Source organism: Nelusetta ayraudi, unplaced genomic scaffold (assembly GCF_046127955.1).
Source record: "Nelusetta ayraudi isolate G7.1 ecotype Tasmania unplaced genomic scaffold, CSIRO-AGI_Nayr_v1 ptg000075l, whole genome shotgun sequence".
Lineage (NCBI taxonomy): Eukaryota > Metazoa > Chordata > Actinopteri > Tetraodontiformes > Monacanthidae > Nelusetta > Nelusetta ayraudi.
The window spans coordinates 1,106,131-1,116,028 of NW_027466125.1; positions in this window are offsets into that span (position 1 = coordinate 1,106,131).

Below are 9,898 nucleotides of genomic sequence, written 5' to 3' on the forward strand. Positions count from 1 at the left end.
ATATGTATATATATCTATATTCATTTAATAGCTATGCCAAATTAAAAATACTAAGCATAGCAGCTGAGAGGATTTTTTTTGCGTTGTCTTACGTTGACGTTGTTCCAAAAGGATTAAGGTCCTATTTTGAACAAGCATGAACAATGACCTATGATATTAATAACAATAATATAATAATATATAATAACACTAATAAAAAACTCCAAGCCATTACGCCAGTGTCTGCTATCCATCATACTTACAGCAACGTTAATGTTAGCCGGTTTTATAGTAATGTAGCATGCAGCTAGCATTATTATTATTATTATTATTATTATTATTATTATTATTATTATTATTATTATAATAATAATAATAATAATAATAATAATGTCAAATTTTGACTACTGAATAGATAGATAGATAAATGGATTTAACATTACATAATTTACATGTTACTCCCAGGAGCTGCATCGTCATCATGTTGTGAGATCGTCGCTCATTAGCGCCTTGCGAGGAACCTGGAGGTCTTTGGGGAAAACATGTCTGTTCGTGTCCTGGAACCTGAAAAAAAAACAAGGGACTTAAAATTCAATGGGGGATGACAAGAGAGAAGGAAGTAAAATGGAATTGCACTACTGAGAGTCACCACCATGGACATTATGAAGCGCAAGACGTGAGGTGCCAAGGGGTAGAACTGGTGGAAACTGAAGAGAGTTTCACAGGTGGAGGAGAAACTAGTTCCTGTTTTATCTGTTCAATACCTGATGGCCAACACTTGTCCAGGCGGTGGAGGGATTCCTCAAAGCACTGTTGCAGTCCAGATGTCTGCGATGCTCTGGCCTATATCTCAGTGTTGGAAATGTGGCCGTTGGTCCAGGCCCTCTCTTGAGAGGCTCCTCTGAGAGCCGGGCTCTATTTCCAGTCAGTCTATTTATACAGCTCCCGCCTCAATAGAGGCACAAAGAACAAAGATCTTCCCTGTAATCAGGCCAGGAAACGGAGAGGCTGAACGGATCAAATTCCCACTTTTTCTTTCTTTCCATTTTTCCAGCGCGTGAACATTGACGTGAAGATGCCCTCAGACCCCAAGACCATTTCTAAAATCAATGCGGCACGTTTGTGTGGCGACTCCTTCAATGACACACACACACACACACACACCCACACACACACACACACACACACACACACACACACACACAAATATGGATTCAAAGATCTGGTTGCTGGTTGTCCTTTACTTCCTTTGTTTTTTGCCACTTTTCAGAAAGCTTAACACAGCAGACATCCCTTTGTGATGTCATAGGGGGAAGTAGTAAGCTTGCTGACACATCACCTGGGCAGATTATTATTTTTTTGCCCTTTGAGGCCACCTACTGGCACAAAAAAGCCTCAGTTTTAGCAGGAAACTTTAAAAACAAGGTGTTTTCTGTCTTTTAGCTAAACATGACTTTTTTTGCATTACGAATCACCTGAAGCTGCACCAGCGAGTCAATCATTTCATTGGTTAATTAGTCGACAACTATTTATGTTCAATCCAGCCATCCATCCATTTGAATTTTGTCAGCGAGGTTTGAAGTCGCTCTCATCCTCCTTCGCTGTGTCAGAACGCACGAATGGCTGCTAAAGTCTGAAAGGTTGAGACTTGCAACATTAGCGAAAGGACCCCCCCCCCCCTCCCCATAACAAGAGACTTCATTAGCCTAATCTTCTGGGAGGGGTGTGTGCTCCTCCTCTTCATCCTCCTCCTTCTTCTTCTTCTTTCTTTTTTTCCCCTCCCTCCCCCTGCTAAATTCTCTGACGGCTGGATAATTTGTCAGCTTCGGGCTACTGCTGTTTAAAAAGCCCCCGAGGCCTTGGAGACATCCTGCTGCCTCTTTCTAATGAAGCCTGCCGACAGAACAAAACGCACTTTCAGAAGATCCAGCGCAGAGAGCGAGGGACAAAAGTTTGTTTGTTTGTTTTATCATTCGCGAGGGAAAAAGGGCGATGAAGAGCAACTGAGTGATTGGTTTGGTTCTCGTCTTCAACTCGAAGCTGAAAGCTTGAAATTACCAGCAGCAGCTCTTTGGGCGGGGAGTCAGGCAGAGGCAGGGGGTGAAGGAGGAGGGGGTGAGGAGGGGGTTCTGGGATTAAATCGCTGACACTGTGGTAATGTGCCGGGTTTGTCCGAGCGTTGGTGGGCGGCTCGCACGTCAGCGACGACGGCCAGGTTGTCGGATGATGCAGCTGCGTTTGCAATGGATCAGCGGAAAAGAGAGCGGAGAGAAGGAGAGCCGAGGCTACATCTGCTGCTCCTGGTGGGGGTCCGGAGGAGTGTGGGGTGGGGGCAGTGCTGGGTGGGTGGGTGGGTGGGGTGGAGCACGCTCCCATCATGTCTTCCACCGCCAGCAAGCAGCGCAAGCAGGGCCACCAAGTTCTCCAGTGTAGAAATAGATTTGCTGAGCTCTCTTTTTTTCTCTTCCACACATTGAGGCTTCTTTTCTTTCTTTTTTTTTTTAACCATTTTTATAAATTGGTTCTCTGGAATCCTGATGTTAAAAATGCCCTCATTTTCTGTGCAAGGAGCCGCGCTTGCACAGAACACACATGTCACTGTAGCCGCAGGGCACTACGCTGGCACACCGACACGACCGCCTCTTCTGGCCTTTTCCCATCAGCCACCAGCCCCTCAGATGCAACAAAAATGCACCAAATGTTTTGGCAAATTTGGTCCAATCAATTTCTGCCGCACAAATTATTACGAGTAGCTGGCAGATTTCACATTGTGAGGAGAAGAAATTTCATGTCTTCCAATTTCTAAAAATGTAAAAAAACAGAACCACGAGTTTTGTGGGTAACACAACACCTGTAAAAACTAGCCTAGCTTAGCATAAATGCTAGCAGAGAGGAGGGAGAAAAAATATTAAATAAATAAATGAATAGACTGACAACTAAATACATTTATAAATACATATTATGGCTGTGTCTGAGACCAAGAACACTGATGAAGCTGCAAGCACAGTAGCAAAGTATTTATTGTTTTTGCGCTAGCGCCTCCTTTGGACCAAAGTGGTAATGATGCCTGCTAGAGAGAAATATATGTATATGTATATATATATATATATATATATATATATATATATATATATATATATATACATATAGATGGATAGATAGGCTCACGCAATACTTAGAACAACAGAAAGCATTTTTGAATTGAAGCTTGAAAATAACGACGTTCTAATAAACAACATTGCAGCAGTTTCAGCAGGAGTTTCCAGACAGAAACTTTGCTGAGAGTGGCAGAGTGTCCAGGAAGATGGAGATCCAGTGGCAGCGGCACATCACGGCAGCAACTCGAGTGTTGTGGAGTGTTGTCATGTAATGGGTGCCGCAGCCTCGCTGGAGTGGCTGAGGAGCCACGAGGGCACTGCAGAGCAACAATCGACTCCAAATCTAATTGACAAGAGGATAATGGCTCGGGATGAAGCCTCGGCTGAATCTGGATGTGAAAATCTGCTCCGTGGAAAAGAACGAGAGAAAGAAAGCGCCAGAGAAGACTTTGTTTTTAAACAAATAGCTCCTACGATCACTCTTTTATTTCTGCGCTGGCTCAAGTCTTGAATTACTAATTGTTTCCCTCAGTGACGCTTTTGTCTTTCTCCTCCTTTATGTTTTTTGTTGGTTTTTTTTTGTCACACAAAGTCTTTGTAAAGATTGAAGGCTGAATAAAAGTCATGTGGGCTGCGAGGAAGAAACTGGGACCCTGAAGGAGAGGAAAATATGTCAATATACTGTATATATTTATATATATTTTCCCTATGAAAGTGGCCGAGCGGAACTGGGAGTTATTTTTACAGACTCGAACGCGTCGTGAAAGCGCTTTATTTTAATGTTGCTTGAACCCTGAGGGAAGATTCCGCTTTTGGCTCCACCTCCGCCTCTGCAGGGAGGTCAGAGGTCACGGTCGGCCGCAAAACAACATTTCTATTCCTCAGTCAACCGATGGGCTCTGGTGCGCTCGAGTGCCCGTCAAAAATCTCTCAGGGCTGCAGGTGCGACGCAACCACACGGGCCTCGCTGTCATTGGCGTGATTGTGACAGTTCAATGATTGAGAGGAAACGTTTTCAATGATTATTAATTCCCGATAACAACAACAACAGCTTGAGGCATGATTATGCGGTACAACCAGTGACTGACTGCCTTGCATTGAGATAATATTAATGCGTTGCTCTACTGGAAATATATTTCCTCTATTGTAGTACTCGTTCACAACTGGTCTAGCTAAACATTTTGCTTAAAAACGTGCACCATATTTCTTTCTGTAACAACTTCCAAATTTCAAATTCCGACTTAAAATTTGAGCTATCATTACACCATACGAGAAGTAAAATGTAGCTTTAAAACTCAAGCTATTGCCAGCTGACTGAAAAAGCAGTAGAACAAAATAAGTAATACGTAAATAAATACATAAATAGATGATGAATAAAAGAATAAATAAATAAATCTGACCGGTCCACTTCTAATGCGAATGACAGAACTCGCACGTCAAAGGCTATCACAGAATGGCTCGTCCCCTTATCAAAGGCTTTCTATTGGTTCTATTCCAGATGGGTTTGTAAAATAGTTCTGGTGGGTTTGGGGGAAATTCTTTTTACCTGAGACCTGCTGCTTGTCATCGTGATTTTAAAGTTGCACATGTGTTTACCAATGAATTGAAAAAGCTATAAAAGAGTCGATTAAATAGGTGTCGCAAAAGTTCACAACATCCAGTTGTTGCCGGTGCCCATTATTGTCTTTATCAGCACCCTGTATGAGGTGTGTGTGCGTTTCAAGGCGGAGGCTCCCAGTGAAAACACCTTCACCGCGGGGGCATTGTCTGCATCACTCTGATCACTTGTGGGGTCCAAAACCTGGTCCAGAACTGGCTTCATCATCATCATCATCATCATCATCATCATCATCATCATCATCATCATCATCCTCAGTGAGCGGCTCCAGCTCCAGTTTCCAACCTCCCAGTCTGTTGAAAACGGTCCTCCTGCTCGGCCCACAGCAGCAGACGGAGGATGACGAGCGCAGCGCCGCATTACATGAGTCTGATGGTTCCCCCAGGACTTGGTGAGGGACCCAACACAGATGCTAAAATGCTTTTTTTTGTTCGCCGAGTATGGAAAACAAAATCTGTTAATAGTGTTTACAGCTAAGTATTCGCCCTCTGGTGACAAAATCATTTAGGGGAAAAAAAGTATTTCCTCCCGCTTAAGATAAAACCAAAGTAGCTGCAGGTCTATTTTTCTGACCCGGAGCCATCTGCAGTGGACCAAAGGCGGTCTCATGTGGTTGTGAAAAAAAGGTCCCGTCAGCTCACTAGTCCATTAGTGCAGGTCCCGGTGGTGGTGAAAGTGGTGCTCATTTAACAGAGAGGACAAAACGAGGAGCCGACTTCTTCAAGTGTTGAAGCGGGAGAGGCACTTTATCTCTTTTTTGTGCTCTCGCTAGCATCTTTGGCCGTCAGGTGTTTCGTTCTATTTTAGAATAAAACATAATTATTCCCTCGTGTGCACACGCTGACATTTGAGTTAGCGCTCTGCGCTAACGGTAAAGGTGGATGCCGTGTAAAGGAAATTAATTACGGTTGAGGCTAAAGCGCTGGCACCAGTGCTGCGAGCACATCTCCTTCTGCTGTGTTTGCTGTTGAAGATCGCACGTTGCTGGGGTTTTTTTTGTGTTTTTTTTTTTTTGGAGTTGGAGCGAGGGGAGGGTGAGACAGCTTGACTGGTGGTTCTGACTCATTAGCTTCCCGCGCTGCTACAATGAGCCTCATCAATCGTGAGCCCCATTGCTACCGGATGCTTTCCGCTCTACCTGGCTGTTATGGATCTCTTTGCTCAGGAACAGCCTGAAATAACACATTAAAAAAACAATAACAAAACAAAAAACAAACAACACTGTCAGGAGCAAGAGTATTTTATCTTGACTCGTTATTGCTAACCAGGACCCATGTATTCCCACATGTGCTAGCAGCGGCATGCACAAACAGGTTGTAGATTTAGGGCTGATTTGTTTTTTGTTTTTTTGCAAAAGTTTCCACCGCAGGAGAAGAGAGAGGCTGTGACTCACCTGTCCTGTGGCCGGCGGCGCTCATTGTGATGCAAAGCAGGAAATAGGACAGATTGAACTTGTATGTGTCGGCTTTAAAGGAGCTGTTTAATAAATAAAACTAGCGTTTTTTCAAGTCCACTGTGACAATAGTTATCACAAAAACTTTTTTTTTGCATTTCTTACAGGGGCAATAAGTGATTTTCGTTATTGGCATATATGAGGTAATTCAAAAAATTGGTATGGGGAGCTCTAGTGGTGTAATTTCATCCTCCGTCTGTTGGTTTCAAGCATTTTCGATCCTCAGGACTCAGCCACTGTTGTGAGATAAATAGCGAGAAGCAACCAAACCGACTTTCTTTTGAAAATGAGAAAGTAGGAGTGAAAAGTTAAACCAAAGGCAACTGTCTGCATAGCAACTTTATGAATTGATCCAGCTTAATCTTAGCTAGAATCAGCACGCCCTGCTCTTATGCTCGACATTCACATGCTTTGTCACTCTGCGTTTTCCTTGACCGTTCAGTGGCTTCCTGACTTGCTCAGATCCTGAACCACAAGGTTCTGGTGATGAGCAGGAGCCGTAGCTAGCAGCTAGATGAATTACAATAGGAACGTTAGCTTGAACGTGCAGTACTTTAAAGCGCTTCGAGTGGTGGACGACGCCAGTTAAGTGCCATGTAAGTCCAGTCCATTAAGCGTTATTATCATGAATCTGAGAATAACCCTCAGATCCACCCCTGCTCTGCATGGGAGGCGTCGCTGGACCTGTTTAGTCCTTCCAGCTACCAGCACAACTCATGGGGGAAAAAAAGGTTTCCACAGATTGTGTGCTGAGTTTGCTGCGTGCTGCCAACGCTGAGGTGACCTACAAGAAAAGGCTGCGCCTCACGCTGCTGCATGCAGCAGATGGACGAGCGCAGCCGCTGCTGCTGCTGCTCTGCAGGCGAGATATTCAAGCTGCTCCGGCTGTGGGGACCACGGGCGAATCAGGAGGGATATGATCTCAACATTCATTTTCACAACAGTTAAAGATGAGATTTAAAAAAGAAAAGCATTGACAGGCTGCGTTCGCTGCCACTTTCGAGACTTGATTACTTCGACATTCTGGAAGTCACAGTTCTGACAGTTGCTGTATTAATGATATCACGATCCACACAACCTTTTTCTATTGGTGAGTTCTAACTGAGGACACATGGAATTGTATTGCGGGAGAAAGTTATGCTGTAACGTTTGTACGATATCAAAGGACGATTTGAAGGAATTAAAAGCGATGCTCTTCATCTAATGGTGAAGGAACAGAATGTGTTGCAGTGCAGTCATAATTGATGAAGTGAATAAAGTGAAATGCCGTGAATGAAATAATTTCAATTCATTAAATTTTCACTGAGCTTTTCAAAAGATTGTGGAGTTTGTGTTTTCATGGAATGAGTTGGTTTAGTGTGTGTGTGTGTGTGTATTTGTGTGGTGTATATGTGTATTGGAGGATATAATGAAGTGACCCTGAAAAATTCCACAGCCCTTCATCCTTCACATTGGCCACAAAGCTGCCTCGCTGTTCACCTTTTCCCTTCACACACACACACACACACACACACACACACACACACACACACACACACACACACACACACGCACACACACTTGTGCATTCAGACTGAAATGAAAAAAATAAAAAAATCAACACCAACTAGGTTATCATGGCAGTCATTTCTGCTGCAGGCCACAGACCTCACAAAGCACAACGACCTGTTTCAAGGCAACACAAACAATGGTGGAGTTTGAGTAAAAAAAACTCTCTACCTACAATGGGCTTACTTCAAAAATACACACACACACATACATTTATGACACACGTGACAATACATGTTGCGTTGCAGTGGTGGACACAGGAGGGAAAAGGTCAGCGGTAAGGCCGACGTGACTTCCTAAAAAAATGTTCACATGTGGGTCTGAGAATCTGAGCGTCTGAAGGTCTAAATCTGAGGGTCTGAAGGTCTGAATCTGAGGGTCTGAAGGTCTGAGGGTCTGTAGGTCTGGAGGTCTGAGGGTCTGGAGGTCTGAAGGTCTGAATCTGAGGGTCTGAAGGTCTGAGGGTCTGAAGGTCTGGAGGTCTGAGGGTCTGGAGGTCTGAGGGTCTGGAGGTCTGAAGGTCTGAATCTGAGGGTCTGAAGGTCTGGAGGTCTGGGTGTCTGAAGATCTGAGGGTCTGAGGGTCTGAGGGTCTGGGAATCCAGAGGGTCTGGGAATCCAGAGGGTCTGAGAATCCTGAATGTCTGAGTCTGAGGGTCTGGAGGTCTGAGGGTCTGGAGGTCTGAAGGTCTGAATCTGAGGGTCTGAAGGTCTGGAGGTCTGGAGGTCTGGGTGTCTGAAGATCTGAGGGTCTGAGGGTCTGAAGGTCTGGAGGTCTGAATCTGAGGGTCTGAAGGTTTGAAGGTCTGAGGGTCTGAATGTCTGAGGGTCTGAGGGTCTGAGGGTCTGGGAATCCAGAGGGTCTGAGAATCCTGAATGTCTGAGTCTGAGGGTCGGAAGGTCTGAGGGTCTGATTGTCGTCTCCTTCAGGAACGAACTGTCATCAAACGTCGAAAAATGGAAAAAAGAAAGGAGGAGGGAAAAGAAAATCACTTGGATGGAAGCCTGCCTCCACAAAGAGCAGGCATCTTACTCATCCCCCACAGTGCCGCCTTGCTCCAGTGCATTGTGGGAGGACTGGGGTGGGCGGACTGGGGTGGGCGGCAGTGCAGCTGATTGGATGAGACTTCAAACCAGCACATGACTTCAGCTGCAGCACGGCTGCTAATGTTTCCTTGCTGCTGCTTACAATGAGTGAGTGTCGGTTTCAGACTGGGTACAGTGTGTGTGTGTGTGTGTGTGTGGCAGTGTGTGTGTGTGTGTGTATGTGTATGTGCGTGCGTTACTGTATGCGCTTCAAAACTAATCAGGGAAACCAGTGTGGTGGAACCCAAAAAAATCTTGTTTATCCTGCAAGAAATTTACCCACGATTCACCTTCAGAGACGCACACACACACACACACACACACACACACACAAATGCGCACTCAGGTGCACATGCACACACACACATACACACACCCGGCTGAAGGTCTTGTACTCATCCCAGGTGCAGAGAAATCTGTGAAGCAGCATGTGGCTTGTCCCAGTTCCTCCACAGTACCTGTGTGCTTTTAAGTGTGTGTGCGCCCGTGTGTGTTTGTGTGTGTGTGGTTGTGTATTGCGACGAGAGTGACCCATTTGAATGTCGAAACGCACGCGCGCACACACACACACACACACACACACACACACACACACACCCGTGCAACCCCCCGAAACTAGTTCACCATGTAGGCTAGTCTGTGCAGGCCGACGTCACCTGCAGAGGGAGGAGGGGTGAGGTGGGGTGGGGTGGCGAGGGGTCAAAGGTCACGCTCAGGGGACGTCCTGGGAGTGGAGACGACAGAGAGCAAAGTTGAATACATGAATATTAAAGTTTTGGCGGGTGGGAGGGGCGAGGAGGTCACCCTGTCTGGAAACAGCAAATGTTCAGATGGCCGAAAAGAACTACAACAACAACAACAACAACAACAACAACAGCAGCAGCAACACACACTTGTGCGTGCGAAGCCAGCGAGCAGCTCTGTCCAGAAGTGTCTGAGGGCACGTGCACGTCCAGTCTGACCTGAGCAGGAAGCAGAAGGAAGGATGGACTCTGTGTCAGGGTGGAGGAGGAGAGAAGAGGAGAGGGGAAGGAGGGAGGAGAGAGGAGTGGGGAGGGAAGGACAAGGTTGGGGGGGGGGGTGACAGCAGGAAGGTTTCAGTCTCGGGATGGCAGCA